We start from the raw sequence: 21,248 nt of genomic DNA, 5'->3' as shown, positions 1-21,248 counted from the left end.
GTCCTTTTTTCCCGCAATAACTGCAGATTGCATTGCGAGCAGGGCAGGTTTTCCTAGGGTGAAAAGCATCTCCACAAAAGAAGCATTCCTTCCTAGATTGCCAAGAGGCTGCTAAAGTGGGGTCGTCCTCCTCTTCTTCATCAGAATTATCAGAATTAGATTCCCCCATGATAGGGTTCACCTGAGACCGCTTGAATTGTCTGGTTGCAGCTACAGCAGCAGATCGAGATCTGGGCAGCTGATAGAGGTCTGCATTTCTCTTTGCCAAATCCAGTGAACAAGCTAGGTCAAAAGCTTTTTGTAGCTCAAGTGTTTTACTTTCTAGTAGACGCTGGCGTATAAATGGAGAGGCAATCCCGCAGATGAAAGCATCACGAATCATTTCTTGGCGGTACAGCTCAGCTGAGGCTGCCTGAAAGTTACAATCTACGCTGAGCCTGCGAAGTTCTTGCAGGAATTCGTCAATTGATTCCCCTGGCCCTTGTCGGGCTGTGGCCAGTAGATGTCTAGCATAGACCTCATTTGGGGTCTTCGCATACAGTTTCTTAAGTGCCCGAATCACCTCTTCGTAATTATCCCATTCATCAACATATTCGAACACTTTTGGGGTCACATAATTGACAAGTATCTTCAATTTAGCAGGAGCATCCACTTTACATTCATCCAGAAAATTCTCAAAAGTACGATACCAATGCTTCCATACCCTGCCAGCTGCTGGTGTATTCGGGTCCAAGTCCAGACGAATAGGTCTAAGGATTTTATCCATGATGGGTGGTTCCCTGGATCCTTAACTTCCGAGTTTGTCTGAAGGTCTAGTATTTGTCAGTGTAAATACTAAGTTACTTAAATTGATGTAAGAAAAGGAGACTGACCATCAAGTAACTTTAAAGTAAGCTTTAAGTAACTTATAAACACACTATATACAAGAGAGGTCTTTACCATGCCTCTGGTAGAAGCCTCTTACAATACTGAACAGACCAGTATTTATACCAGTCCAACAGGAAGTGACATTTACAGGAAGTGAGGTATGTACACAGTTCATAGTTCATAGTTCACAGGAAGTGATGACATAACTTCCCGGAAGTTAGCATTTTTATCACAACCACTATGGTCAAGATCCCAAGACACCCCCACGCCCTACAAGAAGCTCACTGTTGTTGCATATTCCATTCATGAAAGGAACAATGTACTCACGTCACGGCACCATTTAGTCAAGACTTGGATGCCAGTCTTGCTCAAGCATCAGCTGGAATCTAACTGGAAATCAGCATAATCTAGTTCTTTGTGCATGACAGTAGGCTCCCAATTCAGTGGAGGGAGTTCCGCAAGAAAGGATTGTCTTTAGCCAGCAGCCCTGGAACAGAAGATGAGGCAACAAGAGGCTGAGACACACTGGTCTGTATACAGATCGCTAATACTTAGGATCATCTGACATTATTTGAATACACTTCCTCCTTTAAAAGGTTCCCTTATACATATTGCAAAGATCTCATTATCTTCATTGGCAAACGCTAAATACAATAGACTTTGGAGGGAAAGCCGACCAGTATTCCATAAAGTTATGCAAAATGTTATCAAATATTCCATATTCACTGGCTCTTCACTCAATTCAGTCCATTCTTTTGGAGTAAAGGCCTGTAAATGATTATTTAAGGGAAAGACCAGCAGGTCCATTTTAACTCTACCCACCCAGCGAAAACTGGGTAGTTAAAAACGAGGTCATTTAACTGCTTGGAATCTGACCCTTTCCCGTCTGATATTAACATGTAGGGCTCTGCTGGTGGGTGAGGTATCGGCCTAAAGCAGGCTGGAGCCTCATAAATTTGTGCAAATCGGGGGCCTATTACACCAATAGGGCTTTCCCGCCAGGAGGAAGCTGGTTGGCGGCTGGTGGGAAGGATGAAGAGGCCCTCCCGACAAGTGAAAGCATTTCTTTGTGGGGTCAGGAGGAGTGGGAATGCTCCTCTGGGCTTCACGGGGAGGTCCTGCCCTCCCCTATCTGGGATTCTCCCCCTCCTGCGAAGCCCTCCCTGAACGCTGGCTGGCAGCCAAGGGATGTCCGATCTTTGCCTGCTCTGTGCCCACTTCGCAACCAGAACAGGCAGTGGACCGGCAGCGTTTAACAGACGCCTGGGAGTTAAAATACCCTACACCAGTGAGTGAGTTTCACACACGATACGCCCTTGCCCGCTCAATTGAAACCCACTACAGGTTAAATTCAACCAAGTCTTTAGTTATAACATGTACCCCTCATACAGGCCTTCTATGTGAATGCTTGAACTATAGAAGGCTGCAGATCCCCCCTTTCTTTGATCTCCCCGCACCACATACTGTTAAGACCCAAGCAGGTAGCTAAGGAAAGGAGGCAACATCTGTGCACAAAAGCTGAAAATACACCGCAGGTCTGTCGCCATCTGCATGGAGAAAGGACATTTAGCGCTTCATTCACACCAAATCCCGTTCACCCATCAGCTCTGTGCTTGCTGACCTACATTGGCTCCTGGTCCCCAAACACTTCGATTTTAAAATTCTCATCTTCGTGTTCAAAGCCCTCCATGGCCTTGCCCCTCCCTATCTCTGTAAACTGCTCCAGCCCTATAACCCTCCGAGAGCGCTGCATTCCTCCAATTCTGGCCTCTTGTGCATCCCCTACTTCCTTCGCCCCACCATTGGTGGCCGTGCCTTCAGCTGTCTAGGCCCTAAGCTCTGGAATTCCCTCCCATAACCTCCCCGCCTTTACGATGCTCCTTAAACCTACGATGCCATCCCCAACCTCTGCCTTACTGTTGGGAGGTCTATATACCACTTCCACTAATGTGTTTACGGGATGGTTTCCTGGACCAATATGTCGAGGAACCAACCAGAGATCAGGCCATCTTAGACTGGGTATTATGTAACGACAAATGATTAATTAGCAATCTTGTTGTACGAGGCCCCTTGGGTCTGAGCGATCATAATATGATCGAATTCTTCATTAAGATGGAGAATGAAGTAGTTGACTCAGACTAGGGTCCTCAATTTAAATAAAGGAAACTACGATGGTCTGAGGAGCGAGTTGGGTAGGATTGAGTGGGGAATGGCACCCAAAGGGTTGACGGTGGATAGGCAATGGCAAACATTCAAAGACCGAATGGATGAGCAACAGAATTTGTTCATCCCAGTTTGGCATAAAAATAAAAAAAAGGTGACTCAACCGTGGCTAACAAGGGAAATTAGGGATAGCATAAGATCCAAGGAGACGACATATAAATTGGCCAGAAAAAGCAATAATCCTGAGGATTGGGAGCAGTTTAGGATTCAACAAAGGAGGACAAAGGGATTAATTAAGAAAGGGAAAATAGAATATGAGAGCAAGCTAGCAGGCAACATAAAAACTGACTGTAAAAGCTTTTATAGGTATGTGAAGAGAAAAAGATTGGTGAAGTCAAGCGTAGGTCCCTTACAGTCAGAATCAGGGGAATTTATAATGGGAAACAAAGAAATGGCAGACCAACTAAATTCATACTTTGGTTCTGTCTTCACAAAGGAGAACACAAATAACCTCCCAGAGATGCCGGGGAACATAGGGCCTGATGAAAGGGTGGAACTGAAAGAAATCAGTATTTGTAGGGAAATGGTGTTAGGAAAATTGATGGGACTAAAGGCCGATAAATCCCCAGGGCCTGATAATCTACATCCCAGGGTACTTAAGGAAGTGGCCCTGGAAATAGTAGCTGCATTGCTGGTCATCTTCCAGAACTCGATAGACTCTGGAACAGTACCCATGGATTGGAGGGTGTGATGTATGTAACCTGTTCCACCTTAAGAGAACTACCTTAAGAGATGTACTACTTTCTCTTGGCTGCTGTATACTGTAGTACCGGTGGTGACCACACCGGTATATAAGCGTTGTGTAGTGATTTACTGGGCAGTTCAGCCCTGACCTCCGAATAGTAAAGACCTGTTAAAGTTATTCTTGTGGTCTGTGTCCAGTGATTTATAATAAGCATAACTGGGACACATAGACTTAACAGTGGCGACGAGTCCGATCTTACCCTGCGGCAGTTTTACATCCAAGGCAGCTTCGTCCTCAGAACGGGCGTCGAGAAGAGGCATCCGCCCTCATCATCCTGCTGAGCACCATCGCACGGGAGGCATCGAGAACCCGGGTTAAAAAGAAAAATTCTGACCACGAAGCCCTCCATCAGCGACAGGCAGTGATCATCCCTTCTACCACGGTGGTGGGTAAGCCGATCAGCGACACGAGCAGAAAGTCGGCCGCGTTGACTGTGGAGTGGGGGAGGGAAAAAGGAGGAAAAAGGGCGGAGAACTCGACCACGGCCAGTGAAAAGGGCCGGGCTGCAATCGAGGCCGAGAGGTGCAGCGACTGGGGCAGCTTAAGGCACGAGAGCCGCGGAGAACTCAAACGCAGCCGGTGCAAAGGACTGGGCTGCATGCGGGGCTGAGAGGCGCAACAGCAGGGGAAGCGTGAATGCCCACGGGAACCGCGGGGGAGTAAAAGCAGCGTCGGGGAATTGAGAACCGCTGGGGAGGCGAGAATGGCAGCAGCACGGCAATCGCCATTGCAGCCAGCGGGGGAAGAAGGCAAACGCAGGAATCCGCCATTGTAGTCGGCGGGGGAAGACGACGAGCGCGGGAAAGACCGCCAAGCGCGGGAAGCCGCCAGTTTAGTAGGCGGGGGAAGACGACAAGCGCGGGAAGCCACCATTTTGAGAAAAAGAAAAATTTAAAAACTTGCAAGGATGCCTAAACATGGGAACATTAATACCTTTGATAGCGATATCGAAGATTGGACCACGTATGTAGAATGCATGGCAGTTTATTGTAAAGCAAATAAGGTACCAGATGATGAGAAAGCACTAACCTTATTAAGCTCAATGGGTGCGAAGACATACAGGCTATTGAAGCACCTTCTATCACCAGATAAACCGGCGGATCAGACTTTCGCGAATATTGTTACTGTCCTGAAAAATCATTTAAACCCCACGCCGCTGATGATAGCGGAACGATTTAAATTTTACAGAAGAACGCAGCTGAAAGACGAAAGCAACGCTGAATTTTTAATTGAACTGCGTAAGCTATCAAAGTACTGTCAATTTGGAACAGGACTAGCAGATGCACTGAGAGATAAATTTGTGTGTGGATTGTTAAAAGGAACACAAAAGCGACTGCTTGAGGAGAATGATCTTACGCTTGATAAAGCTGTCACTATTGCAGCATCGCATGAAGCCGCAGCGAGAGGCACTGCGGAAATGCAGCTACGGTCACCGGAACTCAGCACCAATCAAATGGTCTTGGGTACAGTAAAATGTTATCGTTGTGGAAAGACAACGCACGATCAGAACCAGTGCTGGTTCAAAAATCAGGAATGCAGAAAATGTGGCAGGCTTGGTCACATAGCTGAAGTATGCCGGTCAGGAAAGAAGGCCAGCAACAAAAAGTCACCGCAGGAAAAGTACAGAAAGGTACACAAGGTGACAGAGAACAGTTCGAACGAACAGAAGTCAGATTCAGACTCCAGTAGTAATGAACTGGGTAGTCTAAGAGTACACAATGTTGGTAATGAAGCAGACCTCCAAACAAACTGGGTCACACTTCAGATAGCAGGAGTCCAAGTGAAGATGGAATTGGACACTGGATCGGCATTGACGGTCATGAATAAGCAAGATTACAAAAGGTTATTCCCACATATTCCCCTACGGGATATGGAGATTGTATTGAAAACATACACGGGGCAAAGAGTATACCCCATCGGGAAGATAGAGGTAAAGGTGGTCCACAAGGGCAAAGAAAGCCGAGGAATGGACTTATATGTGCTACCTGAGGGAGGTCCACCACTACTGGGACGGGAGTGGATTAGGAAAATAAATATGGACTGGCATTCCTTCAAAGCACCAACGGTAGATTCCGGTAAAAAAGATGTCAAACCTAAACGATTGTCCAGAATATTGGACGATGCTAAAGAGGTGTTCCAACAGGGACTGGGAACACCGAGAGGAATTCCGGCAAACATCAAGGTTGAAGAACATGCAAACCCGAAATTTTTCAAAGCCAGACCGGTACCTTATGTGATACGACCTGCTGTGGAAGCTGAGCTGGAAGGGCTAGAACGTTCAGGAGTGCTGTCTAAGGTAGACTGGAGTGAGTGGGCCACGCCCATTGTCCCTGTCATGAAGCGTTCATCGAGCAACAAGCCGGGGGAACCGGGGAAGGTTCGCATCTGTGGAGATTTCAAGATCACTGTTAATCCGGTGCTTCACACGGTGCAGTATCCGCTTCCGCGGATTGAGGATATCTTCGCTTCGTTGTCTGGCGGGAAACACTTCACCAAGATAGACCTGGCGCAGGCGTACTTACAGATGGAAGTTGAGGAAGAGTCACGCCAGTATCTCACGATCAACACGCATACAGGCTTGTACCGGTATAATAGACTGGTTTTTGGAGTGGCATCGGCTCCAGCCATTTGGCAGAGGGCCATGGAGCAGGTATTACAGGGAATTCCAGGCACACAATGTTACCTGGACGATATTCTGATTACAGGAGATGATGACGAGGAACACCTTGCAAATTTGGAACTGGTGCTCACCAGATTGAAAGAATATGGACTTCGAGTTAATCGCCAGAAATGTGAGTTCTTTCAGAAGCGGATCTCGTACTGTGGTCATGTCATTGACCAGGAGGGGCTTCATAAGTCTCCTGACAAGATCAAAGCTGTTGTGAAGGCTCCCGCTCATGTATCCCAGTTGAGGTCGTTCCTAGGGTTGATTAACTATTACCATAAGTTTCTGCCAAATTTATCCACGGTGCTGCACCCGCTGAACGCTCTTTTGCGGAAGGGAGTACCATGGAAGTGGAGCGAGGACTGTAAGAGGGCCTTTCGCAAAAGCAACGCATTGATCACCTCAGAGGAAGTGTTGGCTCACTTCAACCCAACGCTGCCTATTCGTTTGGCTTGTGATGCTTCTCCATATGGTATTGGGGCAGTACTCTCACACAAGTTGCCAAATGGCCTGGAGAGGCCAGTTGCGTTCGCATCCAGATCATTGACCTCCGCTGAGCGCAACTATGCTCAGATAGATAGGGAGGCTCTCAGCCTTGTGTGGGGAGTAAAGAAGTTTAATCATTACCTGCAGGGCCAAAAGTTTATGCTTCTGACAGACCACCAGCCGTTGGTATCCATTTTTAACCCTAAGAAGGGTGTTTCGGTGATGACAGCACAGAGACTCCAGAGATGGTCCCTTTTCCTAGGGGCACATCAATATCAGATCGAATTCAAAGGTACAAAGCAGCATGGTAATGCTGATGGGCTGTCGCGCCTGCCACTACCTACAGAGGAGGAGGCACCGACGGTTTGACCCTGTTGAGTTATTTCACTCGACCATCATCGAATGTTTACCAGTCACCAATGCAAGTATTGAAAGAGAAACCAGAAACGACCCGACACTGTCCCGGGTCTACGAAGTGACAGTGAAGGGATGGCCAGCACATGGTGATCCACTGTTACCAGCATTCTCAGCAAGACGAGAACAGCTGTCCGTCTGTCAAGGAACATTGATGTATGGAACAAGGGTGATTATTCCTCCTAAGTTAAGAGAGTTCTAAAGGAACTGCAAGAAGGTCATCTGGGGGGAGTCAAGATGAAAAGCCTTGCTAGGGCTTATGTGTGGTGGCCGGGTATCGACCAACAGATAGAGGATCTGACGAAAAGCTGCTCAGGGTGCCAAAAAGTGCAAAATGCACCTCCGATTGCACCGCTGCATCCATGGGAATGGCCTTCAACCCCACGGCAACGTGTACATATTGACTTTGCTGGTCCATTCATGGACTCCATGTTTTTAATTGCGGTGGACGCACATTCTAAATGGCCAGAAGTGATTAAGATGACTACCACTACCTCGGAAAAGACGATCGCGGTGCTAAGAACGATATTTGCGAGAAATGGATTGCCAGAACAAATATGTTCAGACAACGGACCGCAGTTCGTGTCAGAAGAATTCCAGAGATTCATGAAGAAGAATGGGGTGAAACATGATACCTCTGCCCCATATCATCCGGCTACAAACGGGTTGGCCGAGAGATTTGTACAAACATTCAAAAAAGCAATAAAGGCCATGAGCGAAGATCAGATTCCACTACAACACAAGGTGGACAAATTCCTACTGGCATATTGAAACGCCACTCATGCAGTGACAAACCAAAGTCCTGCCATGATGTTCTATAACAGGAGGTTGCGGTCCAGGTTGGACTTGTTAAAACCAAATGTGCGGAGGGAAGTTGAAAACAAACAGTTCCAGCATATAAATAACAAGACCACGCGAAGTTTCGAAATAGGACAACCAGTGTTAGCCCAGGACTATAAAAACGAGAAATGGCAATCTGGAACAATTCGGGCCAGACAAGGACCCCTGATGTACACGGTAGATATTGGTGAAAATGTAATACGGCGTCATGCTGACCAACTGGTAGAATCGAGAACAAGGGTCGAACCCAGGGTTATGGCTTAGACAACCGTGGAAGAAGTTAGTGAACCTGAAGCATCTACCTCAGAAGTGAATGTACCTGATGATGATGTCCAATCCATAAGAGATCAACTAGATGAGTCACCCCAGCAACGAGAATCAGAGACCCCTGAAAGGCGTTATCCAACTCGAATCAGGAGGCCTCCTCAGAGACTGAATCTTTGAACTGTTTTGCATGAAGTTGTATATAATATATATATATATGTTATTATGTTATGTTAAATGGGGATATAACTGTTAAGCTAAAAAGGGAGGATTGTGGTGTATGTAACCTGTTCCACCTTAAGAGAACTACCTTAAGAGATGTACTACTTTCTCTTGGCTGCTGTATACTGTAGTACCGGTGGTGACCACACCGGTATATAAGCGTTGTGTAGTGATTTACTGGGCAGTTCAGCCCTGACCTCCGAATAGTAAAGACCTGTTAAAGTTATTCTTGTGGTCTGTGTCCAGTGATTTATAATAAGCATAACTGGGACACACAGACTTAACAGAGGGTAGCTAATGTTACCTCACTATTCAAAAAAGGTGGTCGAGAAAAAGCGGGGAATTATAGACCGGTAAGCCCGACCTCGGTAGTGGGGAAAATGCTAGAATCTATTATAAAAGATGTAATAGCAGAGCACTTGGTAAGCAGTGACAGGATCTGACGAAGTCAACATGGATTTACAAAAGGTAAATCATGCTTGACTAATCTACTGGAATTTTTTGAGGATGTAACTGGTAAAATAGATAAGGGAGAACCAGTGGATGTGGTGTATTTGGACTTTCAGAAGGCTTTCGATAAGGTCCCACATAAGAGATTAGCATGCAAAATTAAGGCACATGGGATTGGGGGCAAGGTATTGACTTGGATCGAGAACTGGTTGGCGGACAGAAAGCAAAGAGTTGGAATAAACGGGTCGTTTTCCGAGTGGCAGGCAGTGACTAGTGGGGTACCGCAAGGATCGATCCTAGGACCCCAGCTGTTCACACTATATATTAATGATCTGGACGAGGGAATTGGATGTAATATCTCCAAATTTGCAGACGACACAAAGCTGGGTGGGAGGGTAAGCTGTGAGGAGGATGTCGTGAAACTCCAGTACGATTTGGACAGGTTGGGTGATTGGGCAGAAACATGGCAAATGCACTATAATGTGGATAAATGTGAGGTTATCCACTTTGGTGGCAAAAGCAGGAAGGCAGATTATTAACTAGCTGGGGGTGCCCGGCGGTGCCGAGGCTTTTTTGAGGGCATGTTGTTGTTGGAAGATAGAGAGGGAGCGACTGGGGGGGGGGAAGAGAGAGAGGGAAGGAGAGAGAGAAAGAGATGGAAGGAGAGAGAGAGAGAGAGATGGAAGGAGAGAGAGAGAGAGAGAGAGATGGAAGGAGAGAGAGAGAGAGAGAGAGAGATGGAAGGAGAGAGAGAGAGAGATGGAAGGAGAGAGAGAGAGAGAGAGAGAGAGAGATGGAAGGAGAGAGAGAGAGAGAGAGATGGAAGGAGAGAGAGAGAGGGAGAGATGGAAGGAGAGAGAGAGAGAGAGAGAGAGAGAGAGAGAGAGAGAGATGGAAGGAGAGAGAGAGAGATGGAAGGAGAGAGAGAGAGAGATGGAAGGAGAGAGAAAGAGAGAGAGGGAAGGAGAGAGAGAGAGAGGGGGACGGAGAGAGAGATGGGGAGAGAGAGAGAGACTGGAGGAGGGAGAGACTGGAGGAGAGAGAGAGACGGAGAGAGAGTCTGGAGGAGAGAGACTGGGAGATAGAGAGAGAGAGACTGAGGGGGGGAGAGAGACGGGGAGAGAGAGAGAAACTGGGGGAGAGAAACTGGGGGAGAGAGAAACTGGGGGAGAGAGAAACTGGGGGAGAGAGAAACTGGGGGAGAGAGAGAGAAGCTGGGGAGAGAGAGAGAAACTGGGGGAGAGAGAGAGAAACTGGGGGAGAGAGAGAGAAACTGGGGGAGAGAGAGAGAAACTGGGGGAGAGAGAGAGAAACGGGGAGAGAGAGAGAAACTGGGGGAGAGAGAGAGAAACTGGGGGAGAGAGAGAGAAACTGGGGGAGAGAGAGAGAAACTGGGGGAGAGAGAGAGAAACTGGGGGAGAGAGAGAGAAACTGGGGGAGAGAGAGAGAAACTGGGGGAGAGAGAGAGAAACTGGGGGAGAGAGAGAGAAACTGGGGGAGAGAGAGAGAAACTGGGGGAGAGAGAGAGAAACTGGGGGAGAGAGAGAGAAACTGGGGGAAGAGATAGAGAGATTGGGAGACAGAGAGAGAGACTGGGAGACAGAGAGAGAGAGAGAGCGACTGAGGGGGGGAGGGAGAAACTGGGGGAGAGAGAGAGAGAGAGAGCGACTGAGGGGGGAGAGAGAGACGGGGGGAAGAGAGAGACGGGGGGGAAGAGAGAGACGGGGGGGAAGAGAGAGACGGGGGGGAAGAGAGAGACGGGGGGGAAGAGAGAGACGGGGGGGAAGAGAGAGACGGGGGGGAAGAGAGAGACGGGGGGGAAGAGAGAGACGGGGGGGAAGAGAGAGACGGGGGGGAAGAGAGAGACGGGGGGAAGAGAGAGACGGGGGGGAAGAGAGAGACGGGGGGGAAGAGAGAGACGGGGGGGAAGAGAGAGAGACGGGGGGAAGAGAGAGACGGGGGGGAAGAGAGAGACGGGGGGGAAGAGAGAGACGGGGGGGAAGAGAGAGACGGGGGGGAAGAGAGAGACGGGGGGGAAGAGAGAGACGGGGGGGAAGAGAGAGACGGGGGGGAAGAGAGAGACGGGGGGGAAGAGAGAGACGGGGGGGAAGAGAGAGACGGGGGGGAAGAGAGAGACGGGGGGAAGAGAGAGACGGGGGGGAAGAGAGAGACGGGGGGGAAGAGAGAGACGGGGGGGAAGAGAGAGACGGGGGGAAGAGAGAGACGGGGGGGAAGAGAGAGACGGGGGGAAGAGAGAGACGGGGGGGAAGAGAGAGACGGGGGGAAGAGAGAGACGGGGGGGAAGAGAGAGACGGGGGGAAGAGAGAGACGGGGGGGAAGAGAGAGACGGGGGGGAAGAGAGAGACGGGGGGGAAGAGAGAGACGGGGGGGAAGAGAGAGACGGGGGGAAGAGAGAGACGGGGGGAAGAGAGAGACGGGGGGGAAGAGAGAGACGGGGGGGAAGAGAGAGACGGGGGGGGAAGAGAGAGACGGGGGGGAAGAGAGAGACGGGGGGGAAGAGAGAGACGGGGGGGAAGAGAGAGACGGGGGGGAAGAGAGAGACGGGGGGGAAGAGAGAGACGGGGGGAAGAGAGAGACGGGGGGGAAGAGAGAGACGGGGGGGAAGAGAGAGACGGGGGGGAAGAGAGAGACGGGGGGGAAGAGAGAGACGGGGGGGAAGAGAGAGACGGGGGGGAAGAGAGAGACGGGGGGGAAGAGAGAGACGGGGGGGAAGAGAGAGACGGGGGGAAGAGAGAGACGGGGGGAAGAGAGAGACGGGGGGGAAGAGAGAGACGGGGGGGAAGAGAGAGACGGGGGGGAAGAGAGAGACGGGGGGGAAGAGAGAGACGGGGGGGAAGAGAGAGACGGGGGGGAAGAGAGAGACGGGGGGAAGAGAGAGACGGGGGGAAGAGAGAGACGGGGGGGAAGAGAGAGACGGGGGGGAAGAGAGAGACGGGGGGAAGAGAGAGACGGGGGGGAAGAGAGAGACGGGGGGAAGAGAGAGACGGGGGGAAGAGAGAGACGGGGGGGAAGAGAGAGACGGGGGGAAGAGAGAGACGGGGGGGAAGAGAGAGACGGGGGGGAAGAGAGAGACGGGGGGAAGAGAGAGACGGGGGAAGAGAGAGACGGGGGGAAGAGAGAGACGGGGGGAAGAGAGAGACGGGGGAAGAGAGAGACGGGGGGGAAGAGAGAGACGGGGGGAAGAGAGAGACGGGGGGAAGAGAGAGACGGGGGGAAGAGAGAGACGGGGGGAAGAGAGAGACGGGGGGAAGAGGAGAGACGGGGGGAAGAGAGAGACGGGGGGAAGAGAGAGACGGGGGGAAGAGAGAGACGGGGGGAAGAGAGAGACGGGGGGAAGAGAGAGACGGGGGGAAGAGAGAGACGGGGGGAAGAGAGAGACGGGGGGAAGAGAGAGACGGGGGGAAGAGAGAGACGGGGGGAAGAGAGAGACGGGGGGAAGAGAGAGACGGGGGGAAGAGAGAGACGGGGGGAAGAGAGAGACGGGGGAAGAGAGAGACGGGGGGAAGAGAGAGACGGGGGGAAGAGAGAGACGGGGGGAAGAGAGAGACGGGGGGAAGAGAGAGACGGGGGAAGAGAGAGACGGGGGAAGAGAGAGACGGGGGGAAGAGAGAGACGGGGGGAAGAGAGAGACGGGGGGAAGAGAGAGACGGGGGGAAGAGAGAGACGGGGGGAAGAGAGAGACGGAGGGGGGAAGAGAGAGACGGGGGGAAGAGAGAGACGGGGGGAAGAGAGAGACGGGGGGAAGAGAGAGACGGGGGGAAGAGAGAGACGGGGGGAAGAGAGAGACGGGGGGAAGAGAGAGACGGGGGGAAGAGAGAGACGGGGGGGAAGAGAGAGACGGGGGGAAGAGAGAGACGGGGGGGGAAGAGAGAGACGGGGGAGAGAGACGGGGGGAAGAGAGAGACGGGGGGAAGAGAGAGACGGGGGGAAGAGAGAGACGGGGGGGAAGAGAGAGACGGGGGGGAAGAGAGAGACGGGGGGGAAGAGAGAGACGGGGGGGAAGAGAGAGACGGGGGGGAAGAGAGAGACGGGGGGGAAGAGAGAGACGGGGGGGAAGAGAGAGACGGGGGGGAAGAGAGAGACGGGGGGGAAGAGAGAGACGGGGGGGAAGAGAGAGACGGGGGGGGAAGAGAGAGACGGGGGGGAAGAGAGAGACGGGGGGGAAGAGAGAGACGGGGGGGAAGAGAGAGACGGGGGGGAAGAGAGAGACGGGGGGGAAGAGAGAGACGGGGGGAAGAGAGAGACGGGGGGGAAGAGAGAGACGGGGGGGAAGAGAGAGACGGGGGGGAAGAGAGAGACGGGGGGGAAGAGAGAGACGGGGGGGAAGAGAGAGACGGGGGGGAAGAGAGAGACGGGGGGGAAGAGAGAGACGGGGGGGAAGAGAGAGACGGGGGGAAGAGAGAGACGGGGGGGAAGAGAGAGACGGGGGGGAAGAGAGAGACGGGGGGGAAGAGAGAGACGGGGGGGAAGAGAGAGACGGGGGGGAAGAGAGAGACGGGGGGGAAGAGAGAGACGGGGGGGAAGAGAGAGACGGGGGGGAAGAGAGAGACGGGGGGGAAGAGAGAGACGGGGGGGAAGAGAGAGACGGGGGGGAAGAGAGAGACGGGGGGGAAGAGAGAGACGGGGGGGAAGAGAGAGACGGGGGGGGAAGAGAGAGACGGGGGGGAAGAGAGAGACGGGGGGGAAGAGAGAGACGGGGGGGAAGAGAGAGACGGGGGGGAAGAGAGAGACGGGGGGAAGAGAGAGACGGGGGGGAAGAGAGAGACGGGGGGGAAGAGAGAGACGGGGGGAAGAGAGAGACGGGGGGGAAGAGAGAGACGGGGGGGAAGAGAGAGACGGGGGGGAAGAGAGAGACGGGGGGGAAGAGAGAGACGGGGGGGAAGAGAGAGACGGGGGGGAAGAGAGAGACGGGGGGGAAGAGAGAGACGGGGGGGAAGAGAGAGACGGGGGGGAAGAGAGAGACGGGGGGGAAGAGAGAGACGGGGGGGAAGAGAGAGACTGGGGGGGAAGAGAGAGACGGGGGGAAGAGAGAGAGACGGGGTCTCCTCTCCTCTCTCCCCTCCCCCCCTCTTTCCTCTCCCTCCCTCTCTCTCTCCCTCCCTCTCCGCGGATCAGCGCCTCAGGGCCGGCCGAATGCGCGGGCTAGCGCGTTGAGTCCCCCCGGCCGGACTCACCTTAGCTGCGGTCCGGGCCGAAATTGACGCGCGCGCGCGCGCTGACTCCCGCCCTCCCGAGCTGGTTTCAAGGCGGCCGGCGGGCCCCGTTGCCGGAGTAACCCTTCCCGCTCTCCAAGCCCCGCCCAAGAGCCGCAGTGGGCCCCGTTGCCGGGGGTAACCCTTCCCGCTCTCCAAGCCCCGCCCGAGAGCGGCACTCCCGAGAGCCCCGCACCCCCCGCAAGTGCCGAGTGGGGAAGAGAGAGAGATGCCGCGTCCTGTTTATGTCCCGTGACCCTCGTGGCTGACGCCGTTGCCCCGGGTTACGTGACGACGGGTGGGGGGAGCTTAGCAGAAGCCGTGGGACAATAACCTAGCTCGGGCGTGGCTGGGCAGGAAAGGCCCAGGCTTTGAGGCCTTGTTTATGAGGCCTTACAATAACGGGGAAAGGTAGGAAAAAGAATCTTCAGGTTGACAAATGAATTCAGTTTTTTAAAAAACAATTTAATAAAAGCAATTTTTTTTTGCTGGAAATGAAGGTTTGAAAAGCAAAACGCAGAAAGCGGGAAAAAGAATGGAATCAAGATGGCGGCCACTCACCTCGGTTCAGAAAGATAAGGCCCGCCCACACACGCACCGATTGGTCGACCGTCTGGTCACCGAAGCGTAGGATTGGTCAATCGTCCCGACGAAACCCCCGTCACTCGACCGGAGGGGGGGCCCGGCCGCACGCGCCAGCAACCCGGCGTACGATTGGTGGACCTCGATGTCACTCTATCGCTAATGAGATGCTAATGAGCGGAATGTTGAATGTTTTTTGGATACCGCGGGCGCGATTTTTGTCCGGCCGAAACGTAAATACGCCTATGACCGGTCCGTAATCGTAAGCTTTCTTTTGACGTGGCGCGCGTGTAGGTACGCTCTATAACTTTCGAACGTATAGAGAATGGACAGACAGAAGAGATCTTATTCTTTATCAATATATATACTAGCTGGGGAGCCCCGCGTTGCGAGGGCAATTTTGGGGCGCGAGGGCAATTTTGGGGCGTTTGGTCTCCCTGCCCCTGTGTGTCCCCCCTCTCCCTGTCATGTCCTCTCCCTGTCCTATCCCTCCCTCCCCTCCCCTCTCTCCCTCCCTCCCCTCCCCTCTCCCCCACTCCCTTCTGTCCCTCTCTCCGGCCCCTCCCCCTGCCTAGTGAGCCCCGCGTTGCGAGGGCAATTTTGGGGCGCGAGGGCAATTTTGGGGCGTTTGGTCTCCCTGCCCCTGTGTGTCCCCCCTCTCCCTGTCATGTCCTCTCCCTGTCCTATCCCTCCCTCCCCTCTCTCCCTCCCCTTCCCTCCCTCCCCCCTCTCCCTGCCCCCTCTCCCTCCCTCCCCTACTCCCCTCCCCCTCCCCCACTCCCCTCTGTCCCTCTCTCCGGCCCCTCCCCCTGCCTAGCGCCTGAGGTCCGGTGCCGTTGCTGAGGTCCCCCGCGTATCGCGCGGCTGATGGACGGCCGCTGCGTGCGTGCGGGCGGGCGGGCGGCGCATGCGCGGTGAGTGCGGGCGGCGCATGCGCGGTCAGTGCGAGCGGCCCGCGAGAGCCGGCAAGGCCGTTAGCGAGCGGGAAACTTCGGGCGGCGCGCCCGCGCTCCGTCCGCGACACCTGAGAGGGGGAAGTAGAGAGAGACAGAGAGGGAAGAGGAGAAGGAGAGAGAGGGAAGAGGAGAGAGGGAAGAGGAGAAGGAGAGAGAGGGAAGAGGAGAAGGAGAGAGAGAGAGGGAAGAAAGAGAGAGAGAGAGAGAGAAATTTTTTCAGCTTCAGGCCCCGAGTCCCCCCTGCACGAGGGTGAGGAGGAGGAGGGGGGGGGTTGCTAAACACAATATAAAACTCAAATAAATTGTTAATTAATTGCCTAACACATAATTGAAATATTTACCTTAGTTCCCTAACACACAGAAAGTGTGGGGGAAAAAATCGTGGAAAATCAAGATGGCGGCCACTCACCTCAGTTCAGGATAAGGCCCGCCCACACACGCACCGATTGGTCGACCGGTCAGGTCACCGAAGCGTAGGATTGGTCAATCGTCGAGTCACTCGACACTCAACTGTAGGAAGACCTCGACGTCACACGGTCGCTAATGAGATGCTAATGAGCGGAACGCTGAACGTTTTTGGGATACCGCGGGCAGGATTTTTGTCCGGCCGAAACGTAAATACGCCTATGACCGGTCCGGAATCGCAAGCTTTCTTTTGAGGCGACGCGCGCGTCGGTATGCTCTGTAACTTCCAAACGTATAGAGACCAGGCGGACAGACAGACAGAAGAGCCGCTAATCTGGCAATAGATTGGGAGAAGGGGAAGTGCAAAGAGACCTGGGTGTTCTTGTGCACCAGTCGCTGAAGGTAAGCATGCAGGTGCAGCAGGCGGTTAAGAAGGCAAATGGTATGTTGGCCTCCGTAGCAAGAGGGTTCGAGTACAGGAACAAGGATGTCTTGCTACAGTTGTACAGGGCCTTGGTGAGACCGCAGCTTGAGTACTGTGTGCAGTTTTGGTTGCCTTACCTGAGGAAGGACGTTCTTGCCATGGAAGGAGTGCAGCGAAGATTCACCAGGCTGATACCTGGGATGGCAGGAATGACGTATGAAGAGAGATTGTGTCGATTGGGCTTATACTCACTGGAGTTTAGAAGATTGAGAGGGGATCTCATCGAAACTTATAAAATTCTGTCAGGTTTGGACAGACTAGATGCAGGAAGGATGTTTCTGATGGCCGGGGAGTCCAGAACCAGGGGTCATAGTCTAAGGATAAGGGGTAAGCCATTTAGGACTGAAATGAGGAGGAATTTCTTCACCCAGAGTGGTGAATCTGTGGAATTCTCTGCCACAGAGGGCGGTGGAGGCCAGTTCATTAAATATATTCAAAAAAGAGTTGGCTATATTTCTTAAGGCTAAAGGGATCAAGGGATATGGGGAGAAGGCAGGGACAGGGTACTGAATTTGGATGATCAGCCATGATCTCATTGAATGGCGGAGCAGGCTCGAAGGGCCGAATGGCCTACTCCTGCTCCTATCTTCTATGTTTCTATGTTAAAACCTACCTCTTAATAATGTCTCATTCTTTCACTCTATGTCAAGTTTTGTCTGATTGGACTCCTGTGAAGCACCTTGGGACGTTTTACTATGTTAAAGGAGCTACATAAAGGCAAGCTGTTGTTGTTGTTCCTTCATCTGAACTCTCAAACGGTCACAGCTGAAAAAGGGTTCCCAGCTAAAACATTACTAATGCTGGCAGACTACCTGTGCAATTCTGTTTTCAGTTCAGATTTCCAGTTTTTTTTCTTTTTATCTTCTCATGCACAACTGGTGGATTTGATTAGCCTTCAGTTCCTGTGGAACAAGGTAGTGACAACCAGCAAGCAAGACGGAGCTTCTTAAATGCTGTACGGCATTATACTATAATAACTCACAGGCATCAGGGAGGGAAAAACAACACGACTGCAGTGGTCCTGTGATCCCTGCTGTGTTTGCAACAAGACACTCCAACACCACAGTCATATCCATCACATCAGCTTTAACAATCTGTACATACAATTATCTGTGACTCTCATTCTAGGCAACCCAGTAAATATTGCTCATTAAATTTCCATAATTGCATGCTGCATTATTAATAACTCTATTCATACATTAGCCACATTGCTGTAAATTGTTTCTTTCCTGGTGTTCCAGTTGGTTGCCTTCAAGCTGGATACTTAATATATATTAAGCTGCTCCAATGTCATAATGGGTAAAGGCATCAAATGGTACAGCACGAAGCTGCACAGGCCAGGAAGTCCCAGGTTCAATCCCCAGACCCTGGGTTAGTGGGGAGGGCAAGTTTGTAAAGCTGTAAAGAAAAAAATGTATATAGGCTCTTGTCTAATAAATAGTGGCATAAGAACATAAATAAGGAGCACGAGCAGGCCATAAGGCCCCTTGAGCCTGCTCCACCATTCAATAAGATCATGGTTGATCTTTGACCTCAACTCCACTTTCCCGCCTAATTCCCATATCCCTTTACAAAAGCAAAATACTGCGGATGTTGGAAATCTGAAATAAAAAAAGAAAATGCTGGAAATACGCAGCAGGTTAGGCAGCATCTGTGGAGAGAGAAACAGAGTTAACGTTTCAGGTCGATGACCCTTCGTCAGAACTGGAAAAAGCTGGAGATAGAACAGGTTTTTAAGCAAGTGCAGGGGCCGGGAAAGGGGAGGAAAGAACAAAAGGGAAGGTCTGTGATAGGGTGGAAGGCAGGAGAGATTAAGAGATCTTTAGAGTCCAAAAATATATCTATCTCAGTCTTAAATATACTCAATGACACAGCACTTTGGGCAGGGAATTCCAAAAATTCACAACCCTCAGTGAAGAAATTCCTCCTCATCTCTGTCCTAAATGCCCGACCCCTTATTCTGAGACAATGCCCCCTAGTTCTAGACTCTCCAGCCAGGGGAAACAACCTCTCAGCATCTACCCGGTCAAGCCCCCTCAGAATTTTATGTTTCAACGAGGTCACCTCTCATTCTTCTAAACTCCAGAGTCCAGGTTCATTCTACTCAATGGGCATATATTACAACAACTTGCATTTGTATAGCGCCATTAACAGAGCTTCACAGAAGCATAATCTAAAACCAGAAATGGACACAGAGCCAAAGAATGGGATATTAGGAGAGGTGACCAAAAGTTTGCACAAAGAGATGGGCTTTAAGGAGGGCCTGAAAGGAGAAGGATGTGAAGATGCAGAGGGATTTAGGGTGGGAATTTTAGAGCATAGGGCCTAGGCAGCTGAAGGTACGGTTGCCAATGACGAGGCAAAAGGAGGGAGAAATGTACAAGGGGCCAGAGTCAGTGGGAGAGGGGTTTTCAGAGCTGGAGGAGATTACGGAGATAGGGAGGAGCAGAGCCTCAGAGGGAATTAAACACAAGGATCAGAATTTGAAATTTGGTGCACTGGTGGGCCAAAGTAGGTCAGCAAGGGCAGATATAATGGGTGAATGAGACTTGGTGCGGGATAGAATACAGGCAGCAGAGTTTGGAATAAGCTGAAGATTAGGAGGGTAGAGGATAGGTGGCCAGTCAGGAGAGCATTGGAATAGTTGAGTCTGGAGGTGACAAAGGCATGGATGAGGACTTCAGCAGCAGATGGGCTAAAGTGGGCAATCTTTGTGTTCCTTCAATTCGGGCCTCTTGCGCATCCCCAATTTCCTTTGCAGATTCCATTGGCGGCTGTATCTTCAGCTGCCTGGACCCTAAGCTCTGGAATTCACTCCGCAAACCCCTCCGCATCTCCACCTCAAACACTCCTTAAAACCCACCTCTCACCTGTCCAAATATCTCATGTGGCTTGGTGTCAAAGTTTGTCTGATAACGCTGCTGTGAAGCACCTTTGGGATGTTTTACTACATTAAAGGCATTATATAAATGCAAGTTGTTGTTGTTGCCCCTCGTTACTGGAAGATCGACAGTATCCTGCTGACTGAGGTAAGTACTTCAGTGAAGTCCCAAATCCTATTGTAATAATCATCGTCTGTCAGGGTATAATTACACATCGCTTGATTTCAGTCATTGCTGATCAGTGATGTGGTGAGACAAGGTGGAATGTGCAGTTATCAAACCAGACGTGACTAAAGGCCAAGCAGAGCCTGCTGCTGCATGACATTTGTTGAATCTTTGCCGCGAATGGATTAAACATTTTATTTTCTCACCCATCAATCAGCCTCGAGTGGCTGGTGCAGTGAGGCGCAGCGCGGGCACCGGCTGGTGCGGCGAGGCGCAGCGCGGGCACCGGCTGGTGCGGCGAGGCGCAGCGCGGGCACCGGCTGGTGCGGCGAGGCGCAGCGCGGGCACCGGCTGGTGCGGCGAGGCGCAGCGCGGGCACCGGCTGGTGCGGCGAGGCGCAGCGCGGGCACCGGCTGGTGCGGTGAGGGGCAGTACAGGAGTAATACACAGCCATCTGCTGAGCCAGCCAAACTCACCCGGATCTGTGACTGTGGGTGCTACAATTGGCCTGCAGTATGGGTACTGGTGAAACTATACTCCAGCCAGAGTCAGGAGAGGAGGGCGGTTAAACGGAGGGGAGAAGTGCGCCTAAACTGCTGAAGTATTCCAAAGTGAGTTTCACTTCGTCGAAATGAAGGATTCCACCTCCCCCACACAACTCACTACCAAATGGTTCCACAGCTAGCAAGAGCCCTCTCAACCTGGCCATTTTTCATGCGTGAGCCTAAACATTGAGCGGATAGGCTACTTGGACATGGAGGGCCTCACAACCAAGACAGATCCTGTTACCAACAGGTGTCCAAATCTCGACCTTCCACTGGTGGGGGCCTCACTGAATGGGAATCAAGGAGCGGGGACCCTGCCAGATCTAGAATCATAGAATGGTTACAGCACAGAAGGAGGCCATTCAGCCCATCCCGGCTCTCTGCAAGAGCACTTCAGCTAGTCCCACTCCCCTGTCCTTTCTCTGTAGCCCATCACATTTTTTTCCTTCAGATACTTATCCAATTCCCTTTTGAAAGCCACGATTGAATCTGCCTCCACCACACTTTCAGGCAGTGCATTCCAGATCTTAACCACTCGCTGCGTATAAAAGTTTTTCCACATGTCGCCTTTGGTTCTTCTGCCAATCACCTTAAATCTGTGTCCTCTGGATCTTGACCCTTCTGCCAATGGGAAGAGTTTCTCTCTATCTACTCAGTCTAGACCCCTCATGATTTTGAATACCTCCATCAAATCTCCTCTCAACCTTTTCTGCTCTAAGGAGAACAACCCCAGCTTCTCCAGTCTATCCACATAACTGAAGTCCCTCATCCCTGGAATCATTCTTGTAAATCTTTTCTGCACCCTCTCTAAGGCCTTCACATCCTTCCTAAAGTGCGGTG

General features: G+C 51.8%; 1 protein-coding gene and 1 long non-coding RNA gene across 2 annotated transcripts in view; both read right to left on the bottom strand.

The window, feature by feature from the left end:
• The window catches only part of LOC147116228 (uncharacterized), a 33,887-nt gene extending 13,694 nt beyond the window's left edge, over nt 1-20,193 (bottom strand). Inside the window, exons 1-2 of the long non-coding RNA XR_015078759.1 lie at nt 18,015-20,193; nt 1,195-1,354 (exon numbers count right to left, since the gene is read on the bottom strand). This is a non-coding gene — a long non-coding RNA (uncharacterized LOC147116228). The remainder of the gene's footprint in view (nt 1-1,194; nt 1,355-18,014) is intronic.
• Nucleotides 1-21,248, bottom strand: part of vac14 (vac14 homolog (S. cerevisiae)) — a 398,888-nt gene that overhangs the window by 117,522 nt on the left and 260,118 nt on the right. The window lies entirely within an intron of this gene.

This window comes from Somniosus microcephalus, chromosome 6, assembly GCF_052327205.1.
Source record: "Somniosus microcephalus isolate GS21.2 chromosome 6, FLI_Smic_1.0, whole genome shotgun sequence".
Taxonomy (NCBI): domain Eukaryota; kingdom Metazoa; phylum Chordata; class Chondrichthyes; order Squaliformes; family Somniosidae; genus Somniosus; species Somniosus microcephalus.
Note: the sequence above shows the minus strand (reverse complement) of the source record. Positions and strands in the feature narration are given on the sequence as shown.